Below are 15,675 nucleotides of genomic sequence, written 5' to 3'. Positions count from 1 at the left end.
TGTTCTCTTGGGGCTTTAGAGGCCGGCTGCCCCTTTTTCTTCGCGAATTTATGGCAGAGCGCACATTTAGGGTGCGGGTGAACACTACTCTCTCCCGTACTTTCTCCCAAGAAAACGGGGTACCCCAGGGCTCCGTGCTGAGTGTTGTACTGTTTGCCATCGCCATTAATCCAATTATGGATTGTCTCCTTCCTGATGTCTCGGGCTCCCTCTTTGTGGACGATTTTGCGATCTACTACAGCTCTCAACGGACCAGCCTTCTTGAAAGACGTCTTCAAGGATGTCTCGATCGCCTCCACTCGTGGAGCATCGAAACCGGCTTCCGTTTCTCACCCAGTAAGACCGTTTGTGTTAATTTTTGGCGACGTAAGGAGTTTCTTCCGCCCTCCTTACATCTAGGCCCTGTCAACCTTCCGTTTTCCGACGTCGCTAAATTCTTGGGTCTTATGTTTGACAGAAAACTGTGCTGGTCCTCCCACGTTTCCTATCTTTCGGCTCGCTGTCTGCGTTCCCTTAACACCCTCCGTGTCCTGAATGGTACCTCTTGGGGAGCGGACCGAGTGGTCCTTCTCCGCCTCTATCGCGCCTTAGTGCGCTCGAAATTGGATTATGGAAGCATAGTCTACTCCTCTGCTCGGCCGTCTATTCTTCGGCGACTCGACTCTATCCACCACCGTGGATTACGTTTAGTGTCTGGAGCTTTTTACACCAGCCCTGTGGAAAGCCTTTATGCTGAGACTGCTGAACCTCCGCTGTCCAATCGGCGGGCAATCCTTCTGAGTCGTTATGCTAGCCATCTGTCTTCCATGCCTGCTAATCCAGCCCATAACCTTTTTTTCGACGCCTCCTTTGATGTCTGGTATTCAGGCCGCTCCTCCTCCCTACTACCCCCGGGAGTCCGCTTCCGTCAACTGCTCCATTCTCTTTCCTTCCGCTTTCCTAAAACCTTCTTGACAACTTGGGGTACAGCACCGCCTTGGCACCGTCCCCGGATCGACTTGCTCAGAGACCTATGTCAATTTCCCAAGGATGGTACCCCTACACTTGTTTACCGTCGGGCATTTGCTGCTCTATGTGCACAAATGACGGAAGCCACATTTATTTACACCGATGGCTCGAAAACATCGTTAGGTGTAGGGAGTGCCTATATTGTTGGCGACACCCCAAATCACTTTCGGCTTCCCGACCAGTGTTCGGTCTATACTGCGGAGCTTTACGCTGTTCTCCAGGCTGTCCACTACATCCGCCGCCATCAGCGGATACAGTACGTAATCTGCTCCGATTCTCTCAGCTCTCTCCTAAGTCTCCAAGCTCTTTACCCTGTGCACCCTCTGGTCCACCGGATTCAGGACTGTCTGCGCTTGCTCCACCTGGGGGGCGTCTCAGTGGCGTTCCTCTGGCTCCCGGGACACGCTGGTATCTGTGGAAATGAGGCGGCCGATATAGCGGCCAAGGCTGCAGTCTCTCTTCCTCGGCCAGCTCTTCAGTCTCTTCCGTTTACCGATCTACGGAGCGGTTTATGTCGCCAAGTCACTCATCTATGGCATGCGCATTGGTCAACACTTCCCCACAATAAATTGCGGGAAGTGAAAGCCCTTCCTTGCGCTTGGACCTCTTCCTCCCGAACGCGTCGTCGGGAGGAGGTAATTTTAGCTCGACTCCGGATAGGGCACTGTCTTTTTAGTCATCGACATCTTTTAAGCGGTGATCCTCCCCCACTCTGTCCCCACTGCTCTCAGCTGTGGACGGTCAGACACATTTTAATTGAATGCCCCTATTTTAATCCGTTACGCTCCCGTCTACAGCTATCGCCTGATCTATCGTCGATTTTAGCAGATGACACGCGCTCAGCCGATCGCGTTCTCGAGTTTATTAGTGCCAGTGAAATGACGTCAGTTATTTGAAGCTTTTTTTTTGGGGGACAACCAACCCCTTTCTATAGTGGACTTTTAAGCATTCCTTCTGCCTTTAGTTTCTCAAATTTTCTGACTTTGTTTCCATTGCTGCTGATTTTAAATTTCGTTTTTTTCCTGTTTTCTACGTCACGGGCTGGGCGCTAATGACCATAGAAGTTTTGCGCCCTAAAACCACAACAACAAAAAAAAAAAAAAAAAAAAGGTACAGTGATTGATTTTAACAAGCGAAGTCGCACAGTAACTCCGATACAGTCAACTTTAGCCAAAACTGCTCAAGACAGACAACATAGGCCGCTTGTACGCATAACGCTCAATTGCCAACTGTACTCGGAAAGTTACGTTGAAGTCGAAACTTCAGAAACTTCGTCAAACAGTTACAATCAAATAAAAGTATATTAGACAGCCAACGGAAGGCAGGCTGTCCAGAGCAGCGAGAGCTCAGTCTTGTAACCTACTCCGACCGAAAGGCGAGAGCCGACTTCTCAAGAGCACCCGTACAAGCCGAACACAGTACATTCCCGCCCCCACGACAGTGGCCGTGGTTAAACGTTCGAATCAGCAACTCGAAAACCGGCGGAAAATTCCCCTCTATTGCCGACGCAGTACTATTCCACCAATGGAGATACTTGGCGCCAATTTCAGCGCCGATTTTGCTACGTCACGGAGCTATTCCCTGAGCAAGCAATCACAGTTATGATTTTGCAGAAAACGAGGGAATTTGCCCTCCAAGACTGCCTGGGAACACAAGTCATTCCCACGCCTCGCTGGTAGCTCGCCAGAAACTGTTTTCACATAGTTTCTGCGAACTAACGGAATCTGTAACCCAGCCGCTCCGTCAGGCCCCTGTGGGCGTGTCTCCGCCACTCTTATGACAATGTCGGCGTCTGGAAAGCATTCACTCGACTCCCTCACACCCGTCGTCTTAACTCTTTCAAAATCAGCAGAACCCGCCTATCACCAGACCACCCGGGTGACGAGGGACGCTGCTTGGGAAGTCCGCGTGTGAAGGAATAGCGTCTTTTCACTGCATGCAATTAGAGAGGAAAATCGAATTACTCAGAGTAAGATAGAAATATGAGAGGGGGCTCATGCCACCTCTCAACATCTCGATCGGCGAAAGATTCAAGTCCAGGAAGAGAGGCGTTTTCACAGCGAACGATAGCAACGATACCAGAATTTCCAGTAGTGACGTCCAGAGAAAAATTAACCCTGCAGCCTCAGAAAAATATTGGTCCATTTAATATGACTGCTTGGGCTGTTCCATTTCCTCCAAGTTTATTCTCGAGGCTAATTATATGTTAGTAGACAGGCATGCGGTGGCGGCGACGAGGCATAGTGCGTCAGTGCTGTTGCAGATAGAGCTCACAGCCCGCTTATATAGAATAGTTTGCTGTGAAAACGCCTCTCTTCCTGGACTTGAATCTGTCGCCTATCGAGATGTCATCGCTTACAAGAAGTGGCATTGTGGAACTGATCCGAAGACTCAAAGTAGACTTAGCTATGAATGAGATTTTCACTCTGCAGCGAAGTGTGCGCTGGTATGAAACTTTCCGGCAGATTAAAACTGTGTGCCCGACCGAGACTCGAACTCGGGACCTTTGCCTTTCGCGGGCAGGTGCTCTACCATCTGAGCTACGTTTACAGTAATATGTTTACAGTAACATGCCATTTACATTGTATACACGCTCCTGTAGAAAAGTTAGTGTAGTATCATCCTGTCGTGGTCATGGTAGCAGCATAGATTCGTTTTCTGACCTGTTCCTGTGGGGATACGTAAACACTATCCTTAAAGTAATCTCAAAGGAAAACGTCACAAGGCATTAAATCAGGCGACTTGGGGGAAGGGGGGGGGGGGCACGGGAATAGAGCCACATCATCTTCACCACTACGCCCAATTCATGGAAGGGCTGCCACGCGTCTTGTTGGGAGATGCAATTTTCGGAAACAGCAGTCAGTTTTTGAAACAACCACAACTGCAACAAACCAAAGTCAGATGTACTCTTCACAGTCTTCTCACAGAAGAAAAACGACCCGTACAGCTTCATCTGTGACACTCCAAGGAAAACATTAACTATCGGCGAACCTCGTTCATGCGCCACAATTTTATGGGCATTTTCAGTGTCTCACACTCTCGCATTGTGGCGATTGACCTTTCCAGGTTAATGAAAGGTTGCTTCGTCGCTGAATGCCAGTTTCGAGGCGAAATGCTCATTCTCGAGTGCTTCCTGCATTGTGATGCAAAAGTGAAGACGCCGGTCATAATCTTCCGGCTTTAATTTTTGGAAAATCTGGAGGTGATACGATTTGAAGTGTAACCACCGCCACAGAATCTTCCACACAGTTTGCTGCGGTATTTCATGTACGTAACTTACGTGGACCATTGATTGTTTTAGAATGCGTACGGAACTTTCCCTTACCTTATTCACGGTTACATACGCCACACTTGGTCGACCTATGCTTTTGGGTTTACAGAGTCAGCCACTGTCCCCGAATTGTCGTTACCAACGCACAATGCTCTGTTTACATGACGATTCTTTTACAAAATTAGTTCTGGTGCACTGTTATAACACACAAAGATATCGCATCTCACAACACACAAGAAATCTGTTCTTGTTGTGTCGGGTTTTTGTCAAGGCACTGCTTACGCAACGCTTTTTGTTGGATACAATGCAATGTCGGTGAGTTTATGGTTCTTCCCATGGATCAATAATATTTGTATGTGTAATACTTCGCAAAAGAGAGAACTTTTAAATCTAATGAACCATTTGTAGTAGCCCTGTATTTAAGCCATAGTTCCAGAGCTAGCTTTGGATTCAGTAGCTCCTGCTGTACTAGCTGCCGACTATTGAACCCTTGTTCGTTTCTGGGCAGGGCAGCCAGAATCTTCTGTTTACTAACAATGAACCCCTTCAGTGCGAGTTCGCAAGTTCAATCTTTAGTATGGCTCATTTGAAAGTCTTGTGTGTATAATTATTACAGGAAAAATATTAGCTGCTAATGACTCACTATGTGCATCAGGAAGGTGACAGAAAATGAGTGAGTGTCCGGAAGGTGCAGAGATTAACCTGCTATTGCGTGTATGTATTACACTTCACAAAATGGACATCATCGACATTCAAGAAATGGTCAAAACAAACTATTAACTTGCATCATGAACACCGAATGAAAAATGGCGCATCATAGTGAACAGAAAGGTTTGCACCAGAAGGATCTAAGGCGAGCTACATGGGAATTACAAACCGTGCAGGACGTTCAGTTAGGTATCCACTCATAAAGAATGCATGTAGAATTGTATTGGTGTAACTGGGTGATGAGAACTGATGGAATGTGATGGCATGAACTCTACGCGAAATAGTCTGTCGTGGAGTTTATCGTGGAGCTTATCGTGAAACTGGATATTCTTTAAGGCGTAGCTGCAGGTATTGCGGCAGTACGTTTTATAGGCACGGAAAAAGCAAACATCCAGAGGCTGGATTTGTCCAGTGGTTCGAGCTGCCATGTATTGTAATGTCACACGTTTTTCAAGGGGAATAGTTTACTCCAAAGACATACGATTTTTATACGCGTAAGAAAGTTATTTTGAGCAGTGATTGGCCTACGGTAGTGCTCACACCGTAGTTGTGTTACGCCCATTTTCCCATTCGTGCTTGCTGTGACGTAAATATTCCCTACTGCCTTTGCAAGATCACGCACACGAAAAAGACTCGTAGGGGCAGAGCACCTCCAACTTGTAGCAGCACAATAAATAACTATCTAGCCAATTTGCCAACCAGAGTAACAGTCGGCATAATGGTACACGAATGCATTGAGGTACTGAAGTTAGTTGATCCTGATACAACTCTCTTGGCACCTGTAATTTTCATATTTCCTTTCATATGCATTTCCTCTTCAAATCCTGATCGGGCAGAACTGAAAACAAATTTCTTATTGAACGATAGGATAAGTTTGTTTTCTCATCTACAAATTTTCGGGCCGATTCCGCAACGTGCTGTGCTGTGCTTTGTTTGAGATATCGTTATCTTACGCCTTCCAGTTCTGTAACACTGTTTGAAGATATGCAACCATCCACTACTGTCCTTGAAATCACTGTAATCTGTGCCGCGCGCAATTTGATGCACGTAATGTAGTACGAGGCTGAGTCAAGTGAAAACCTTAAATATTTTTTTAAATTTTATTTATTGTGCAGAAATGGTACAAAGCTGTATCGCTTTTCAACATAATCTGCCCCACGCACAATGCGGGTCCTCAGCGCTTACAAAGTGCATAAATTCCTTTAGAAAAAATGGTTTTGGTAGTCCGCGCAATCACTCATGCACCGCGTGGCGTACCTCTTCATCGGAACGGAACTTCTTTCCTCCCATTGCGTCTTTGAGTGGTCCAAACATATATACATCACTTGGGGCAAGGTCTGGTGAGTATGGTGTATGAGGAAGACACTCAAAATGCAGGTCTGTGATTGTTGCAATTGTTGTACGGGCAGTGTGATGCCTTGCATTGTCATGTTGCAAAACGACATCTGGTGACAGCAGTCCACGTCGCTTTGATTTGTTTGCAGGCCGCAGATGATTTTTTAGGAGATCTGTGTATGATGCACTGGTGACAGTGGTCCCTCTAGGCATGTAATGCTCCAAAATGACTCCTTTTTCGTCGCAGAAGAGAGTCAGCATAAGCTTCCCTGCTGATGGTTCTGTTCGAAACTTCTTTGGTTTTGATGATGAGGAATGGCGCCATTCCTTGCTCGCTCTCTTCGTTTCCGGTTGGTGGAAGTGAAGCCAGGTTTCGTCCCCTGGAACGATTTTTGCAAGGAAGCCATCACCTTCTCGTTCAAAGCGCCGAAGTAGTTCTTCACAAGCGTCAACACGTCGTTCTCTCATTTCAGGAGTCAGCTGCCGTGGCACCCATCTTGCAGACACTTTGTGAAACTGGAGCACATCATGCACAGTGTGGTGTGCTAACCCGTGACTAATCTGTAAACATGCTGCAGTGTCATTCAGTGTCACTCGGCGGTTTTCCTTCACTATGGCTTCAAGTGCTGCAATGTTCTACAGACAACTCGTTGTGCCTGACCCGGACGAGGAGCATCTTCTGCTGAAGTCACACCATTTGCGAACTTCCTACTCCATTCGTAGACTTGCTGCTGTGACAAACATGCATCACCGTACTGAACCTTCATTCATCGATGAATTTCAGTAGGTTTCACACCTGCTCTACGCAAAAACCGAATAATAGAACGCTGTTCTTCCCTGGTGCAAGTCGCAAGTGGGGCGGCCATCTTTATACTGATACTGCGACGGTATGTGTGCAACTGCACTGTGCTGCCACCTACAGGCCATTCTGCACGCTGTTTGTAGCTCACTTACCAACTTACAGGATAACGGCGCGAAATTTCGATTTGTTATTACAAATTTAAGGTTTTCATTTGACTGACCCTCGAATGTCACTATCACGCACATCCTGTAAACTGTATCTAGGATCCTTAGAAACGCGCACACACACTAGTTTTTGGAACAAGTACGCCGCCTTCTCCTCCCTGGAATTTACGTAGTTTTCTAATGCAGTACACAGTCATGTTGTTGCGGACTCGACATCTGTTAAGAATAACTTTTTACTGTACTGCGGATGACCTCCCATGTACGTAACTATGTTTAGTACTCGCTCCTTGGACATAGTTGGTGTTTCAGTGTATACGGCATCTGTATCTCCCTGTCCGACAAGGATGATAAACTACATGGCTCGACACCTGTTTCTGTATCACTTTCACTTGTTAAGCACGTATCGCCATCATTGTATTCCTCATGTACTCTGTCCGCACAGTAGAGCGTATACGACGCCACACATTTCACCGACTTATCTTGCAGAAACGCTAGTGTTTCCTATGCCTCTTCTTTCTCACTCTGTGCGATTCCTCGGGTTCCTTTCTGGCGAAATATCAACTTCGGCAACTGTTGTTGTAGATATAATACAATGTTTGCTTTGTTTATCGTAGCTATTGCTCCGCTTTGTGTCAACATCACTAGCAGTGTAGCACTGTTGTGAGTTACTCGTCGCCCAACCAGTTCATCTACGCTCCGTAACCTCGTGCTCTGCGCGCCATTGGATACCTCCACTCCCGCCCCCTGTTTGCTATTAGCGGCCAGTATTATGGTGGCATGGTGGACAATACGTGGGAGGTCAGATGTCATAAACATCATAGGCCTTTTGCGACCTCGCGCTCGAGGGATTCCTTGTAACAGACATTGTGTCGCGCGCACACGCGTCCATACTCAACCTCTCTTTCGCAACTTCAAACAAAAACTTGGCTCCATATTGTGGGCCTAGGAATTTGAAATACCAATAATCCTTACCACAGTGGAATAGCTGATGAGATTTTTTGAACACCGAAATTATTCTGAATTGGGCAGAGGCAGCTTGGGAAACAACTTCCCTCGAATGCCTGTGTTATATAACTGGAAAGATTGTCGCTTTTATGTATAAACTTTGAACATTCACCTTCGATTAAACCTTCGTTTCAGGAGTATCGGAGCCGGATTCTCAAGTTTCAGTTCAGTGCGTAATCGTCTTGGAAGGTAAATCCAACGTCGCTGATTTTAGGACAGGAGAACAGATAGGAGGATTTTCTCCCCATACTGCAGTGCCCGAAAGTTATCACCTATAGTGATGGGAGGCGTGTGTGATACCAGTCTAAAAGTTGACTGACCACTTCCCTGCTAAACCCTCACGCAGTGGACTACATGCATGACCTGAGAAGTTCTCTGCCTCGTCACTCTGCCTCCCTCCGCTACGACCAACATCAGGCGTCAGACAAATCCTGCCCTAGTCGGCCAAGAGAATCGGATCCCACAGGCCAGTTTCCATTACAGGTGTTCTCTTGCTCCATTTCTAGGCGCACCGCGGTGTTTGGAGGATTTTAGTGTTGTTCGTAATGGACATAAAGAAGCATAAATCGTGTAGAGTCGGTTGCATACTGTTAGGATCGACGCAGCCCTTGCAGTTGCCTCCAAAAAAGCAGCGCCCTGTTCTGTTGCCTTCTCCTCCGGGCACTTACGAGCCATAAATTGTGACTTTAGTCAAATGGTGGAGCCGGCCACTGTGGCCGAGCGGTTCTAGTCGCTTCAGTCCGGAACCGCGCTGCTGATACGGTCGCAGGTTCGGGTCCTGCCCCCGGCATGGATGTGTGTGATGTCCTAAGGTTAGTTTGGTTTAAGTAGTTCTAAGTTCCAGGGGACTGATGACCTCAGGTGTTAAGTCCCATCGTGCTTAGAGCCATTTGAACCATCAGATGGTGGTATTGACTGCAGTAAACCAATAAGAGGCAGGTTATCGTTTTCTTTCTCACAACAGCTGTTAAATTTTCGAATGGCGTCGCTGTGATGTACGTCAATTCGGCGGCCAACTTCCCGTGCTGACAACCCTTCTTTCCGTACAGTATCAGTATTGTAACCGTCTGATATTGATGACCATTCGAGGCACCTAGGCACACTATAAATGCCGAATTTTCTCGTTTTCGATTCGTGTCTTCTATTGGACTCCACTGGTGTTGCAGTTTTACCATTATCTCCACGACACCGGTAACTGTACGTAGCTACTTCTTGTCATCGAAAGGGTACTGAGAAGGAAGTTTTGGATCCGAAAAACATACAGCCTGTACAAGTCACGAAGCCGGTGCGAAACTCTCTTTTAGCAGCGATCAAAATGTTTCGAATAATAAAAAACTACTGCCAGAAACTGAACTACGAGGGCGTTCAATAAGCAAATGCAACTTTTTTTTTAAACAGAGTTCCAGTACACCATATTATTTCCTACTCTTGTGGCGACAAAGCCCTATTTTTCAACATAATCTCCGTTCAATGGACAGTTTTACGCCACCTTACTTCGAGTGCCTATATGCCGGCATGGTACCGTTCTTCTGGGCAACGTCAGAACCAACGTCTTGCTGCATCAATGGCCTCCCCATCATCGATGTACTGCTTTCCGTTAAGGCCATCCTTCATCGGGCCAAGATGGAAGATGAAAGTCGAAATATTTGAGATCCGGGCTATAGGATGGTTGAGGAAGAACAGTCCAATGAAGTTTTTTGAGCTCCTCTTGGGCGTGCAGGCTTCTGTGGGGCCTTGCGTTGGAGAAGGAGATGTTCGTTTGCATTTTTGTGGCGACGAACACGGTGAAGTCGTTTCTTCAGTTTCCTGAGGATAGCACAATACACTTCACAGTTGATCACTGCACCATGAAGGAGGACACCAAACAGCATAACCCCTTTAGAGTTCCAGAAGACCGTCGCCATGACTTGACTGGATGACTGTGCATCTTTGAGCTCTTTCTTCAGAGGAGAGGTGGTGAGGCGCCACTCTGTGGATTGCCGATTTGTTCCCGGTTCTAAGTCATGAACCCATGTTTCATCGCCTGAGTTCGAAAAAAACTTGTCAAGATCAGCCTTGTAACACGCAGGCTACTCGCGCAGGTGGTCCCCCTTTTCTCTTTATGGTCTTCCGTTAGACGGCGAGGAATCCAGCGGGCACGCACCTTTGAGTAACCCCAACTATTGGACAATTGTGTCAGCACTACCAACCGAGACGTCCAGTTGAGCAGCGAGGTGTTTGATTGTGATCTGTCTGTCACCCCGAAGAAGAATGTGCCCACGTTCCAGCATTACAGGAGTCGCAGCTATGATTGGCCGGCCCGGCCGGCACGCGGGTGATCGGACAGCTCTGCGCGACCTTGTTACGAGGAGGACAGACGGCTTGCCAAACGACCCCACTGCCAGGTCTCCGTAGACATTCTGCAAGCGCCTATGATTATCTGGTGTGCTGTAGTAAGCTTTCTACTCAGAGATACGCAGTTTATCCTAATCAGTGATGGTGCCATAAATACGCCAGTTGTATCGGCTCGTACTGTCTTCACGGACTTCATGTTTAATTATCAATTTCAGTATCGGTGATAAATAGAGTCTGTGACCCGAACTGACAGACGGCACCTTCCTTCAGGACGTTACAGATCATTCAGACATACGGAATGTAGAATCTGTAATATATGCTACGTGTGTATTTAAGTAACTAGCAACGTGGGAGTATGTCTACGAAATGAATAAGTGCGTAACTATTTGGAATCAGTTCACAATAAATAATCTGAAGTGTGCTGAAAGACACATATAAAATAGCGCTTGTAAGCGACTGGGCTACGTGACTGGAGTCGGTCATCCAAAACAGTTACGTGAGAGTAGCAACGGTTCATGCAGTAAAGTACCTGGCATTAGACAAATACGCTCCTGGAAATGGAAAAAAGAACACATTGACACCGGTGTGTCAGACCCACCATACTTGCTCCGGACACTGCGAGAGGGCTGTACAAGCAATGATCACACGCACGGCACAGCGGACACACCAGGAACCGCGGTGTTGGCCGTCGAATGGCGCTAGCTGCGCAGCATTTGTGCACCGCCGCCGTCAGTGTCAGCCAGTTTGCCGTGGCATACGGAGCTCCATCGCAGTCTTTAACACTGGTACCATGCCGCGACAGCGTGGACGTGAACCGTATGTGCAGTTGACGGACTTTGAGCGAGGGCGTATAGTGGGCATGCGGGAGGCCGGGTGGACGTACCGCCGAATTGCTCAACACGTGGGGCGTGAGGTCTCCACAGTACATCGATGTTGTCGCCAGTGGTCGGCGGAAGGTGCACGTGCCCGTCGACCTGGGACCGGACCGCAGCGACGCACGGATGCACGCCAAGACCGTAGGATCCTACGCTGTGCCGTAGGGGACCGCACCGCCACTTCCCAGCAAATTAGGGACACTGTTGCTCCTGGGGTATCGGCGAGGACCATTCGCAACTGTCTCCATGAAGATGGGCTACGGTCCCGCACACCGTTAGGCCGTCTTCTGCTCACGCCCCAACATCGTGCAGCCCGCCTCCAGTGGTGTCGCGACAGGCGTGAATGGAGGGACGAATGGAGACGTGTCGTCTTCAGCGATGAGAGTCGCTTCTGCCTTGGTGCCAATGATGGTCGTATGCGTGTTTGGCGCCGTGCAGGTGAGCGCCACAATCAGGACTGCATACGACCGAGGCACACAGGGCCAACATCCGGCATCATGGTGTGGGGAGCGATCTCCTACACTGGCCGTACACCACTGGTGATCGTCGAGGGGACACTGAATAGTGCACGGTACATCCAAACCGTCATCGAACCCATCGTCTACCATTCCTAGACCGGCAAGGGAACTTGCTGTTCCAACAGGACAATGCAGGTCCGCATGTATCCCGTGCCACCCAACGTGCTCTAGAAGGTGTAAGTCAACTACCCTGGCCAGCAAGATCTCCGGATCTGTCCCCCATTGAGCATGTTTGGGACTGGGTGAAGCGTCGTCTCACGCGGTCTGCACGTCCAGCACGAACGCTGGTCCAACTGAGGCGCCAGGTGGAAATGGCATGGCAAGCCGTTCCACAGGACTACATCCAGCATCTCTACGATCGTCTCCATGGGAGAATAGCAGCCTGCATTGCTGCGAAAGGTGGATATACACTGTACTAGTGCCGACATTGTGCATGCTCTGTTGCCTGTGTCTATGTGCCTGTGGTTCTGTCAGTGTGATCATGTGATGTATCTGACCCCGGGAATGTGTCAATAAAGTTTCCCCTTCCTGGGACAATGAATTCACGGTGTTCTTATTTCAATTTCCAGGAGTGTAAAAACCGATGCTTCGGCCACGGTTGTAGTGGCCGAAACTTCGTACTTCTATGCTGGATTGAGTTTATACAGTTGAATCAACTGAGGAGCTGTTGGGGTCACACCTCCGCCGGGTCGTCCAGATTTAGCTTTTCCTATCTTCCTGTAAACGACTTCAGGCTAGTTGGTCCGGCTTAGCTGGAGTTGAATTTCCTACTTCTCATGCTGCGCTCCAAAAGCGGAACGATTTGATGTGGGGCCTTCTTTTCCTATCTCTGTCCATTACTGCGAGCCATTACTCATCTAGATATTTTCTTGTCAACGTCGTTAATCGATAAATCGAAAAAGTATTGTGTGGAAAATAAACAAAGAACGTTTGTGCAAAATTCGGAGCAACCAACAAAACTCGTAACAAAACAATGTTCCTCGTATTTTGACAGCACATTGCATAGTTTAGTGGAGGGAACACTTGCTGAGAAGTTGAAATTCATTGTCTTTGAGCTACTGGTAGACACTCTGAGAACCGGTAAGTTCTGTATTACAGTGTGTTTTCAACATTTGAAATCGAGTATTTTAATACGACATCAGGGGACAAAATCCACAGTTTTACAGTGCGTGTCGGCACCACTCAATACCACTACATGAATAGTTATTGGTTGTTTTCAGATGTTGCTTTCCGTTCGTTTCCATCTGCCTCGGACAACAGCTTGTTTCCTTCTACGAATAATTACGTTACACTGAAACATGTAAGGCAATATACAAATTCTTGAATTTTGTATACCTGGTATTAGTGTTAACATTACCATATATATTTTCTCTAACCTTTGTAATTTTCAGAAATTAGTATGAAAACAGAAGAAGGTAAAATATTTTGTAAGGCAGTTCTTGAGAAAATACCATACTTGTTTAAATTTCAGTTTAATTCAAGAGTTGTGACCTCAAAAATTATTTAACCTCTCTTTGAACAGAAAAATAAATCATACGATAATCTTCTGTACAACGAAGGATGAATGAAACTGTAAAATTCAGATGAATGTTAACTCTTATTGAACATTAACAGCGTCGACCATAAATTATGTCGCAGTTTCGTTAGAGAGGGTGAATGACAAATCGATTAGTTTAAATCACACGAGAAAGACTTTATGACAAAGGAAACACTCTGAACTAAAAAAAAAAAAAAGTTTTTACTTTTATGCCAACATTGTAGAGTTACCGAAAAACTAATTTCAGAAACGGACGAAGCTTTGCTTAATTTCTAGAAAACTATTACATGTACTTCAAAGGCGCAAAGTGCACGCTAGACACACATCCTAGAACTTAAAAAAGTACAGCCGGCTGCATGACTGAAGCTTGCGATGCCTGTACCCACTCTCAAACAAGTTCGCGGACGTGTATTCGAATCTTTTACGTCCTTAGGAACAGAGTTTTCCATTCTGACCATCACTGTTTTTAATCCTAATATTGCAGATGCTGTATTTATCCCCTGACTTAACAACATGCATGTTTACGTGGCAATATAATATCATATTTGCTGCAGGTTTCCATGAATTCTCATCGAGATTGTGGGTCTGCAGTTGCACAAATGGTTTCGATTAAACGTATGTATACAGCTTGCTCGAAACGAAAAAAGGGAAACATACTCACAAACTGTTTGACTGGAATATTTATTTCGCGAATTATAGGTACAAATTAATTGCCGTGGAAGGTCGCAGTTCTGGAGAGTGGCGCTCAGTGAGGAAACTCCTAAACACAAATGTTTTCCTTTTCCTGTTCAAAAAAAAAAAAAAACTCTGCTGCGTAAAATTATTAAAAACTCCCAGTCATTTGAGTGATCAGCCTTGCAATTCAATTATCGAGGTCAGAAAGAACTTCCTTCTAACGGCTCGGGCAGTGTTTATTATCGGGAACTTTTTCACAGTTTGTCGATGTGAATGACACTGTTTTGGGAGGGACACCGAATGGCAGAAATGTATTTTTTTCCTGGAAGTTGTGTTCTGGAGCAGTTTGTTCATGTTCGCTCTCACTTTACCCTCTTTCTCCTTTTGTTGTGAATGGCGATGGAACTGGCATCTTTTCGCAGAGAACTCGGAAAGCCGCAAGAAAGACTTTGGTGTATTAATTCGTCTTAAGTTACTTGCCCGAAATTAAGTGCGGCAGTTCTTCTCGTGAGAGGGGTTCTGCTTAAACAAAAGTTGGCAGGACGGAGGATATCCTGTTTAACTTCACGAATGACGAAGTTGGGGTCTGCTAATACTTCTTTAAATTAAAAAACTTTCCGAGTCGTCGGCCCCATTGAAAGGACCGACCCAGACACAGAGGGCGTATTCAGAAGCGTGTCTGGTTTGCTTTCCGAGCCAGTGGACAGCGTGCGAGACGTGTCGCTTTCACATCCCCGAATTATTTGAAAAATTAAACGCGCGTTAAGCTTCCTGTTTCCAGTAACAAATCGTCGACTTGCACCTTCCGTTTTGTACAAAATTAGTGTTGTAGTACTCCATGCATTAACTTCCGATATTTTTTTTTTCGTTTTACCTGTCGCAGTTTCATTGTTCCAGTACTAATCATACCAGTAATATTTAGGTTTTCCTTGGTCTTACTAAATAGCGTCTGCATTTAACGAAGTAATTCACTACAAAAGGTGTCCGCCCCAGTAGCTGAGTGGTCAGCGTGACGGATTGCCGTCCTCTGGGCCCGGGTTCGATTCCCGGCTGGGTCGGAGATTTTCTCCGCTCAGGGACTGGGTGTTGTGTTGTGTTCATCATCATTTCATCCCCATCCGGCGTGCAGGTCGCCCAATGTGGCGCCGACTGTAATAAGACCTGCGATATGGCGGCCGGACCTGCCCCGCGAGGGGCCTCCCGGCCAATGACGCCAAACGCTCATCATCATCAACTACAAAAGGTGGAGACTGAGCATCTGCCTCATGCTTGTTAAATTCGAGCTTGTGCATCGTCTTTAATGGTCTCGTCGACGAGGGCGCGGTAAACCTCCGGTTTCGCTAGAAAAGCAAACAAAAGCGTGAACAGAACAGAATGCAGAGAGCGTGAAATACTTCGCAACTGTGTTCCCGTACAATGTTACAAGTTTCTAAGCGTCGGAGG

The sequence above is a fragment of the Schistocerca serialis genome, chromosome 1 (assembly GCF_023864345.2).
Source record: "Schistocerca serialis cubense isolate TAMUIC-IGC-003099 chromosome 1, iqSchSeri2.2, whole genome shotgun sequence".
Lineage (NCBI taxonomy): Eukaryota > Metazoa > Arthropoda > Insecta > Orthoptera > Acrididae > Schistocerca > Schistocerca serialis.
This window is presented reverse-complemented; position numbering follows the sequence as displayed.